We start from the raw sequence: 11,806 nt of genomic DNA, 5'->3' as shown, positions 1-11,806 counted from the left end.
CACCTCTAAACTAAATAATCCAGCCTAGTAAATAAAAGGATAACTAAAACAAGTGTGTTAATAACCGTGAACTAGAAATGTAGGTCAACACCAATGGTAAGAAAAATTAAGTCTAAGCCTTTGTAAAACGTACGATTAAGTGTGTCAACAAATTCTATGCCACAAGCTCAGAATAGTAAATCAAATGCCAATAATGTGATTCAACAAAGAGAAACAAACGAAAAGAAAATAGCATAAGAGCCAAAACAAAGAGTTAGCTCGAAGTGAGATAGCTCATCCTCATCGACGGGCCAACTGAATGTCAGCTTACTATTAATAGCAACATAGAATCTAGGGGAAGAGATGCACTCATGATGTAGAAAACTGGTGGAAAGTCCAGTGATTCTTTTTTTTGGTAGAATGAAAGTCTAGTGATTCTAATAACTTCAAAACAAATTTCTAACTTTTGTTTATATATATATAATAATTTAGCCAAAGGGGTGACTGAGGGACACGACTGGTTCTGAAATAAGTTGGGCCATGAACAATACGAAAAATATGTTAAGGGCTGGCCTTTGGGGGTGGGGGTCAAAGGCAATGTTTCGGCGAACTATGTTAAGGGCTGGCCTTGGCGAGGGGATTGGCTTGTCAGTTTTTTAAAACAAGTTTGATGGGTTAATAGATGCACCAACCATGAATTTCAACTCGAACGAAAGAATAGTAAAGAATAGTAAAGAGTAGATTCAAAAAAAAGATCACCGGATGCTGCTGCTTGTTTGACGTAGTTTCGGCTTCGAAAGTGGTTTGTGGGCTTTGTGGGCCTCGTGGCCTGGGTGTGTCTCATGGGCTTTTTCTACTGTTGGTTTTGTTTCCCCTTTGTTGGGATGTGGCCTGTTTTATTTTTTGTGTTTGTTTTCTTTTCTGTTTTTGATTTTCATTAATCATCTTTTTAGGAGCCCATTGTGTCTGTGTGCACCTAGGCTCCTAAAAATGTCAATAAAAATGAAATCCCTTTGACAGAAAGATAACGATGGAGGTGGTCGTGGCAAGAAAACGATTTGGGTTTCTCTTTGTTGGTTTGGTAATGAACTTAATTCTAACGTGATGTTGGCATATATATATATATATTATAGGTTTATATTTTTTTTTGTGGATGTTATTAGAGCTTCTGGATTTAGGGATATGATGGTTGTGTCCACATAAAGTTTTCTCTTGCACCACATGATGATGATGATAGGAGATTAGGAGAGGGGAGAAACAACTCTTTCACTCAAAGACTAATGCGAGAGGGACTTGTTGTTCTTCAACGTATGAGGGAAGAGATCAACGAAAAAGAGATTAACATGAATTAGGTGTGTTTATGACAATATACAAAAGATTAGAGAAAAGCAAAACATATGGGAGGTGTTGTTAGGACCAAAATTTTAAACCCTTAATATATGTATTATGATGGGTTTGAGCCCAGATAGTGACACAAAAATGACACCAGCAAACCATTTGACTAAATATCTTAGTCTATTTTTCTTTCTTTATTGAAAACGTAAGAGGAAGAAAGCAAACAAGAAAGACAAACACAACATAAAATACTTCTGAGATGGTGTGCTGGGATCCAAAATTTAAGTCCAGTTTTAAGTGAATGAGATGAAAATTAACAAAAAGATATATTTCATATCTTAAGCCAATAAATCTTTGAAACCTTAGAGCTTATTAAAGTTGAAAGATCTATTTCTCTTATTTGCTATCTTTAACATGGATTTTTTTCTCTCTTATTCCCACTACCTTGAAATCTAGAGAGACATGGTCCACATGGATATAGATGGAGTTTGAACAGATTTGTGATTTCATTAGCCATATCTCAATTCCTTAATAACTTGAATTCAACATTCAGTTTATGTCAAATCTGATTACGTCTTTTTTTCTTAGTTTTTCAAATCTAAAATCCATATGGATCTAATCAAAAACAAAAAATAATATATATATATATATATATATATAAAACCTAAATTTTAGTATAACATGAGTGGAATCTGAAGAACTCAATTGATAACATCAAAAAAATAAAATTTAGTGAAATTCAAATTTAAAAGATTAAAATAAAAATCAACAAGTTCTAATTCTTCTTTTTACTGGAACATACCTTTGATGAATGCTCATGAAATCCGAGTATCTCTTATTTGATGTGATCCTTTGTCTCACATAGATTCTCATATTTTTTTCTTCTTCCCATAGATTCTCATATAATATAAGCAAATCTTTCGTAAACAGTTTCTATGAGCGGCGTAATGACAACAAAATAATCTAGCGTTCGTGAACCTTATATATATAACTCAGTTAACCTAAAAAAGGGTACACCTAAAACGATATCGTATAGAATAGTGGTATGCTTTAGGATTTCATTACCAAAATAATCCTTTGTTTTTTGTTTTCCAGAAGAAAAAAAATTATGCTATTAAATTTAAATTTGTTGAATATTTTATATTAAAAACATTCTCCAAGGAGATGAAAATAAATATACAATATATAGTTTTTTTTTGCTATATCATTATATAAATTCTTAAAATATATGTCATTTTTACAATCATGGTATTATTTTCTTTTTTTTGTCGAAGAGTTTTTATTTTTATAACTTTTTGGGTTTTTTTAGATAATATAAACATAAAGCCTAGGCCCAACAACAAATGGAGAATAATAGACAAACAACTAAATTACGAGGACCAAACCCAAAGATAGGGGAAAACGCGGATCCGTGCCCACAAACACCAACTCAATACAGATCTGAACGAACGGAGAACCAACCACAACGAGCCACACCACATGAAAAAACAAGATAGGGAGAGATCTATACTTGTTTTTCTTATAAGTGTTGTCTTTGCATTCCCCACTTGAGATTTGTGAATATCATCGTCCTCGGATGCTTCCTTGATACGGATACGTAGTCACCGTCATTGGCAATATCTTCTTCTTCACTTTCTGATGCTTCGTTGAATACCATAGATTCCAAATTGTTACTTCCATCTGTTTCATCCATCAAGATCTGGACACCACATTCAATAATGTCGAACGCATTGAAACTACTGCTGAATTCGTGTACTATCTTCCTTCTCACTTTAAAGGGGTCGATAAATGGCAAGCTAAAGTGAAATATAAATACATGTTCCATTCGAAACTTGAAGACACGGGATATGGAGATCTTCATATCAATGCAGTCTACCAAGTTGTTGTTAACTATGCAACGACATAATAGTGTTGTCTCTGCATGCATAAAGTCTCTCGCTTGATATGGGTTAGGTGAAATCAAGATGCTAACCTTAAGTTTGTTGAAACCATAATGATGATTTGTTAAGGAATTTCCTCTGGCTCGGTAATCGAACTCTTTAGGTACATTTAGAGCCCACCCGCTAACAAACGATTGTTGGATAATCGCTCATCGTGCTTCTCGACCCAGTTTGAAGCAGTTGGTGAAATATAGCTATGCTTTTGGAGTGTTTAAAAGAGTCACTTACACGCTCCAGTGATTCACAATCTTCTACGCTTAACAGTTCAAGCGAAACAGGGAGCTCTGGCAGAGACGCAAGTTGTCTACAAGCTTGTAGAAATAGGTTTGTTAGAATATGAATTCCTTTGATGTAGTCTGTAATCTGCGCAATATCACTACATTCTAGGTATAACTCAGTCACACTCGTGGAGATATGTGTTAAGGTCTTGAGATTTCTACTACCTTTTATATTAACATACTCAAGACAAGAGCGGTGTCTAAGTGATGCCGGAAACTCTTCTACCGTTGTCTTTATTATACAGAGCTGCATGATGTTGGTAGGGAATTCTAGAAAAGATCTCAATTGTGAGCATCCTACCATTGCGAATCTTTCTATCTTGGTCTACATCTGGTTACAAAACGTTTCTCCTCAACAGACTACCTCCCATTAATCGAGCAGCTCAAGAAAAAAATAGCATCGTGGACCTCTCGATTTCTCTCTTTTGCAGGCCGTTTTAATTTGATATGTTCAGTCTTATGGAGCATTTGCAAATTTTGGTTAGTCGCGTTCAGATTACCGAGAGATTGTATACGTGAGATTGATAGACTATGTTATGCTTTCCTCTGGTCTGGTACAGATTTGAAGCCGCACAAAGCAAAGATTTCATGGGATGTAGTCTGCAAACCGAAGAATGAAGGTGGTTTGGGATTAAGGTCTCTCAAGGAGGTGAACGATGTGTGCTGTTTAAAACTAATCTAGCGAATCGTCTCACATACGGACTCGTTGTGGGTTAAATGAGTGAAGACGTATTTACTCAAACGGGACAATTTTTGGTCGATAAAAGAAACCACTAGTCTTGGGTCGTGGAGGTGGAGAAAGTTAATCAAATTCAGGACATTAGCTAAGTCGTTTTGTAAGGTGGAGGTAAGGAACGGCCATAATACGTCTTTTTGGTTTGATGACTGATCAAGCATGGGCAGAATGATGGATGTGCTTGGAAACAGAGGTTCTGTTGATATGGGAATAAGCAGGCACATGTCAGTAGCAGAGGCATGGGATGGTAGACGCCGGAGACGGCATAGAAGAGAGGTCATGAATTTGATGGAGGAGGCCCTTGACTCAAAAAGACAAACCCGTAACTCAGAAACAGATGTGGTATTGTGGAGGGGAAAACGTGACGTCTACAAGCTAAGCTTCTCCACAAGAGATACTTGGAATCATATTCGTACCACAACAACTACGGTTTCCTGGCACAATGGGGTCTGGTTTACTCATGCAACCCCCAAGTTCTCCTTCTGCGTTTGGTTAGCGGTACACAATAGATTCACTACGGGAGATCGTATGTTACAGTGAAACTCGGGACATGTGTTCTCTGTAACAATGCGATCAAAACTCGGGACCATCTGTTCTTCTCCTGTGGTTTTTGCTCTGAAGTTTGGGCAGCTATGGCAAAAACATCTTCAAAGCAAGATACTCGATGGATTGGCAAACACTACTCACCTTAATCTGCGGTAAATGGCAAAACCGGACAGAAAGCTTCACTGCTAGGTATGCATTTCAAACAGTGGTTTCAGCTATATGGCGGGAGAGAAACAGGAGGCGCCATGGCGAAACTCCGACTTCAGCAGCTAGACTCATCGTTTGGATTGACAAACAAATACGAAACAGATTCTCGGCAATCCGGGTCATTGGAGATAGACACTATGACAAAGGATTACAAGCTTGGTTTGACACTTGAAATTAAGTTTTAAATTTTATATTCAGCTCAAACATTCAAAATTTCGTTGCACTCGTTGTACAAACGTTATTTTTCTTTGAATATAATTTAACATTATTTTCAAAAAGAAAAAAAAAATATTAGAGTAGGAATGACTTCTAGACTTTCGCAGCAATCTATCACTAAGTCAACTAGTTTATGAAGATTCGCAGCTGAGGATGGAATCTCTACCTAAGCATTGCACTCGGTCACATTAAATCTCTCCAGATTTGTAGCATTTGAAAGATCTAGAAGTTCCTTCAAACGAGATGACCCACTCAAATTTATCTCCTTGAGATTGGCAAGTGGCTGAATGTGAAAACCAAAACATAATGAGAAATTACTTTTTTCATCTCATTTCAAAATTAATAATATCAAATATCTCCTTTCCCATCAACACACACAAGTAACTAACCTGAGTTCCTTCCCATAGCTTCTCGAGCTCGCTATACTCCATGTTGAGTGTGACGAGATTTTTTGGGCAAAATCTAAATAATTTTCGCGGGTATGCATCCCAATGTACTAACCTTAGGCTAGGTGGAAACTCAATCTTCTTTGGTACGTGCAATTGTCTTTCCCCGCAACGTCTCCCATCGTTGATATTTAGAATTAGAAGATTATAAAATATTTTTAAAGACCTCTTGTTTATCTTCAATTCGTCGATCTCTTCTACGTCCAATGATAAACCTAAAGCTGATCCATTAACATGACAGATATTCCAAAATTTAACTTGTTAGTGGCTACAGATGATATGCTTAACATAACATGGTAAGTAATGAAAAATCCCTTAAATTAAGAATACTTACTTTTGCCTCTTCTAGAACATAACAAATATCTTTGCATAACCCTGGTACCATCTTGGTTTAAAATATGAGCAAGAAATTGCTTTTGTAAGCGCAACTTCGAACTATACTCATCAAGACCAATCTTATGGCTTTCCCTAAGATTGTCCACAAAACAAGTAAGATGAAACCTGTTAGAGAGTCGACTATGTAAAGCTCTGGCAATGGTACTTTTACCAATGCCTGCAGGACAATAGATTCCAACAATCTTAACTCCATTTCCCAAATGATTGTCCAGTCCAACCATACCATCAAAATCCCTACACAGTGCGGTATTTAGTTTAACTGAAACATCATTTGCAATGTTATGTACAATAATGTTGATATGGTCTGGCTACAAGATCCGTTTCACTATTTACAAGGAAGCCACGACGCATACTTCATGGATGACATGATTGCGGTACGTAACATATCTGAATCTTTTGCATTTTAATTAGGTTGTTTATGTATCTTTATTCTTTGTTTGATTTTGGTGCTGCCAGATTAAGCCTTTGAATCACTCCCATGGTCTACCACCTTGGAGTCGAAGCGGAGTGACTTATGTATGTAGCTGCATGATGTAGATAAACTACAATTTCTCAATTGAATCCAAATCACAAACACCAAACTGAATCGTCGTTCACAAAACGAGAATTCAAATCTCATGTGGTAGAGCTTAGAAGTAGAAAAAGCTCTAGCAACAATGAAATATCAAAACCTTAAAGAGTTTACAGAGAGAATTGAAGAAGAAGAAGAAGATTACACAAATTTCTGGTTATTTTCCTGCAAATGAAGATCATTTGCTATATATCTCTGCTTCTCGATTCTTCCTCTAACAATGCCATCAACCACTCATCTCTTGCCACGTCTCACAGCTATTGTTTCCACTCATCTACAGCCACGTGTCGTTATGATATATCAATGCCTCGTTTCCTATATCACTGCATAATTTTCTTGAGTTCCACGGATGGCGCGAGGCTTTTAATGAAGACATGGGTTGAGGAAATTCAAGCTTAACCTTGGAATAACACCCAAGCAAAGAAACCACATGATCCGCTGCTTTTAATCGGGCACTTCACAAAACAGCTAATCAGGTATGTAATGTTGCTTCCTCCAAAAAAAAAAAATAAATAAATAATGCTTCCTCCAAATTCCACATCTGCTTTCTCTAAAATTTTCACAAGCTTTGTTTTACCTAATCGTAGGGTAAAATTATATTAAGATTTAAGATCCTCAATAGAGTGTTTTCTGATTCCACATCGAAAATTAGAAAGGACCCAAAATAATAAATAAAATACAGAACCAATTTATTCATTACCAATTTTAGTCTTGAATTAGAAGTTCATGAAATTTAACACGGTGTCAAAATCAAGTTTATTCAAATCTGCTGGATTAAGTAAGGCTTATTGTTGGTTTTAAAAAGTGATTCGGTCCAAGATTAACCAACAAAAGTCATCTTCTTGATGGAAAGTATTAGCATCATACATTGGAAGTTAGAATAAACTTTTTTGGTAATTTGATATTCTAACTTTATCTACTCATAACTCCTCATATCTAGTATGAATGTTCGATTACGACTTTCATTTCACAAACAAGGTTGTTTTCAGGATCTAGTTTGTAAACTCAACTCGGCTGGTCTAAGTAAAAATGATGGTTGGTTCTTAAAATATGATTCAGTTCAAGATATATAGGCCGATACAAAATCCATCATCTCGATGGAATGTATAGGATCACAGAATTTAGACTAAACTTTTTTGGTACTTTTTTAATTCTACTCATAACTCCTATAATCTACATATAAATGTTTGATTTTGATTACGACTTTCGTTTCAGTTTGAAAGGTTATCTTCACTTGTTCGAATTCATTCTCAACTATTTGTGATCTTCTATTAAGCAAGTAGATGTCTACTTGCTTCCGCAATCAGCTTTCCCATCAGGAGGATTGTACTTCAAGAATGATACATGGGTTAACGAGACAAAGGGGAAGCATGTCATAGTTCACAATAACTACATTATCGGTTATGAACGGAAGATGAAACGCTTTCAAGACTTTAATCTATGGAATATTAAAGTAAAAATTTGAAAGCACCAAAAATATTCTATCTCCTCTCTTTTTGATACTAACATCAATATGAATTCTTTGCCGTTTTTGGCCTCTCAGGATATATCAAGAGCAGAATACATCTACCGAAGGGAAAAATCAGACGAAAACAGTGAAAAAACAGAGGAAAAACAGGGGTAAGAAACATAAGTTACCTAGAGAGGACTTCTTCTTATGTACAACAAGTATAGTATCTCGAAAGTGTTGCCCAGAGATTTATTCAAACTCGATTACTCAGATTTATGTTCAAGGTCACTCATCATAATTAATATGATATTTATACATCAATGCATTCATCAGCACTATTTCGTTAATAACTTTTATGTACGGTATGTTGTTCAATACAAATATCCTAACTAACATGAGATTTTTTAAGAATCAAAATTTTTTATGAGAGGTATTACGACTATGATCTTCAAATCTCTTTTTAATGTAGCAGCTAGAAGCGTAAGAGACAAGAAGCTTAAAGATTTGCAAAACTTTAAGAAGCTTGTCGATAGATCTTGTTTGAATGATGAATTCGCACAAGAGTTTTGAGAAAGCAATTCTCTTTTATTAATCAAAAACCAAAGAACAATAAAGCTGCAAGTCCCCTACTTATACTACTTGTGCGTTAAGCTAAAACCCTAAGACAATGTCGGTCAAGTAAAGAACAGAAAAGGAAATACGTTAACAACCAAAAGCCCAACATAAAAACCAAAACTAAAAATCTCGCTTCAGCCCATGAAGATGTGTAGTGACGCTGCATCAGGTTGCCCCAGGTAAAGAAAAATTCGACCCCGAATTTTCATCTTCGTCATTGGCCACATAAGGAACTAAGTGTTTAACGTTGAAAACGTCAGAAGTGTTCATGTGTGGACGAAGACGAAGTCTGTAAGCATTGTTGTTTATCTTCTCCAGCACCTCCAATCAGTGCCGGCGTTTGGGGTGTGCAAGTGGAGCAATTGTTCCGGGTCCAATTTTTTTGGGTAAATTTAAGGGCCCAATTTTTTTTTTCCGTATAGAAAAAAATGTAATTTTTAAAACTTTAAGATATCTTTATTATAAAAAAAGCCTAAATATTTTATTTAGTATGAAAGTGGTTAATTTTTAAGTATTTTTAACATGAAAAAGGCCCAATTTTTTTTTTTTTTGATATGAAAAAGGGCTAATTTTTAAGATTTGTACCGGGACTCAAATTAATTGAGCCGGCCCTGCCTCCAATGGTCCCACCTTTCTTGCTTTCAGGTTGTTATAAGAGTTTGACGGAAAACGATCTTTGGTGAGGACAGCCCAAACCTTATCACCAACAGCATACTGAACATCACGTCTGTGTGAATCGGCAGCAGCTTTGTATTTAGAAGAAGCATCTTCCAAATTGGCTTTAACTTTCTGATGAATGTTTGCAAAATCATCAATCATGTCACAAGCCCTTCCATGAGATCTTGTTCGATCTGGTGCTATGCTTAGATCAATTGGACCTCGGGGAACAAAACCATATACCACGTGAAAAGGACTATAACCTGTGCTTCGATTAACTGCATGATTTTGTGCAAATTCAGCCTGACACAAAACAGAATCCCAAGAGCGAATGTTACCTCCGACTAAACACCTCAATATATCACCCAAAGCTCGATTAGTGACCTCCGTTTGGCCATCAGTTTGTGGATGGTAAGCAGAACTCATGTCGAGACTAGTCCAAAGTAAACGCCACAACGAACGCCAAAAGTGGCTCAAAAATCTAGAGTCCCTATCCGAGACAATTGAAAGAGGAAGGCCATGTAGCTTATAGATTTCGCGGAAGAACAATGTCGCTACTTGGACTGCATCCGTTGTTTTCTTACAAGGTATAAAATGAACCATCTTTGAAAATCGATCTACCACAACAAAGATAGAGTCATGTCCACGTTTAGTGCGAGGGAGTCCCAAAACAAAATCCATACTTATGTCGGTCCATGGTTGAGAAGGAATTGGTAGTTGTAGATACAATCCTGCGTTGGAGGCGTGGCCCTTGGAAGCTTGACAAATCGAGACACAGCCTAGTTTGCCACTAAACCGAAAAAATAAATCCGGCCTGCCATTTTATGATCTGAATGCCACTTACTATGTGTTATTCCTATTTTGTCCTTAACGAATATTTTTTATTTAATTATTTTCTTAAAAACTAAAACGAAAATAAAAACAAAAAAACAAAACATTCTCGTATCCACACCTTTGATTCTCTCCTCCCAAATCGAAGCTCGCTCCGCCGATCTCACCGGCCGTCGTCTCCGGTATCTCGTCCTTGTTATCGGTTTGTTCTCCTTTCTCCTCCGCCATTGATGAAACTGAGAAATTTTTTCTTAGTTCCTCAATTTTCCGCCATGGATATAAACAACAACCACCACCGCTCTGACGAAGACGACGGCGACAACGCTCTCTTAGTCATCGGAGGTCCTGTATAAACGATTCGAAGTTTCTGATCATTGTATAGTCTTCTTCATCCTTTGTCCTTCTTCTCGTTTGATTTGATTTCTCTTCGAAGAGCAAGAGTTTCATAATGCGTTTATAAATTTATGAAATCTTGTTGATTTGCTTAGATCTAAGATCTCTTGTTGATTCGCTTATTGTTGGGAACGAGAACTATCAATTCCGTAATCATGAGTTCTTATGGCAAATTCTATCTCAAAATTCATACTTTAGTCTTTTAATGAATTCAATCTGTAATCCATTGCTTGTAATTGCCTCGTTACCATCATTGTAATGTCTGTAAGGCAAAATCTGATTTGCTACTTTGTTGTGTTTAGTAGTGAAAATTCCCGTTGTATGGTGACCACTTTCTAGTGATAGAGAAAGAAAGCTTTATACTCGACCCATGTTTCCTTGTGCAGGTCAAAGATTTGTTCTCAAGATGGACCATCACTGTGTTTGGATTGTCAATTATGCTGCCACTAAAGACGCCCATGGAATCTGCTTGTTAACCGAGTGAGACGAGTTTAAGACGCTTGATTACGAGAGGATCATTGAAAATATGCAGAAACCAGCGTTTGTCTTTGATTGTAGGAATGTTGTTGATGCAGAGAAGCTGGACAAATGAAGAAAACGTAAGAGCACTGTTCGGATTTAACAGAGTATATATGTATTTGTCGTTTTCGTACAACTAGGTTCGACTGGGTACAACTACGACCATAAATGTATATGTATTTGTATTTAACAATTATGAAAAACGATAAATTAGAAAATAAAGATTTCAAAAACATCTTGAACTATAAAAAAAAAACAATTTTAAATAAATAAAATTCGAATTTATCATTTTTTAATACATACTATTAATTCAACTAGTTCAACTAGGTACAACAAATTTGTATTTTTATTAAATGATTAAGTTGTAAATTAAAATGTCTAAAAAAAATTTCCCAAAAACATATTCAAATATAAATAGAGTATTTAAAATCAATACAACCAGAATTCATAAACTTTGTAACAAATTTTGTTTTTTCACATAAAACACTTCTTATAGTATAAGGAAGACTTAGTACATGATCACCTCATATGAAGCAAAAGAGGTAACAACCAAGTTTTCCTGAACATTGTATTATGAAAACCTCATAAATGATAATTAATAGTGTAACATCATGTGTCCAACTATAAATTACTAATTTTCCTTAAAGTTCAACTGGAAATACACATAAATCGCCAAAGTCCAACTATGAAT

At 35.9% G+C, this 11,806-nt stretch overlaps 2 pseudogenes; one reads left to right on the top strand and one right to left on the bottom strand.

Annotated features, from left to right (window-relative positions):
• Nucleotides 1–2,603: 2,603 nt before the first annotated feature.
• On the bottom strand, nucleotides 2,604–6,300 carry LOC9328040 (annotated as a pseudogene).
• Nucleotides 6,301–6,342: 42 nt separating this feature from the next.
• LOC110224794 lies at nucleotides 6,343–8,475 on the top strand (annotated as a pseudogene).
• Nucleotides 8,476–11,806: the final 3,331 nt, after the last annotated feature.

The sequence above is a fragment of the Arabidopsis lyrata genome, assembly GCF_000004255.2.
Source record: "Arabidopsis lyrata subsp. lyrata unplaced genomic scaffold ARALYscaffold_1, whole genome shotgun sequence".
Classification (NCBI taxonomy): Eukaryota; Viridiplantae; Streptophyta; class Magnoliopsida; order Brassicales; family Brassicaceae; genus Arabidopsis; species Arabidopsis lyrata.
Note: the sequence above shows the minus strand (reverse complement) of the source record. Positions and strands in the feature narration are given on the sequence as shown.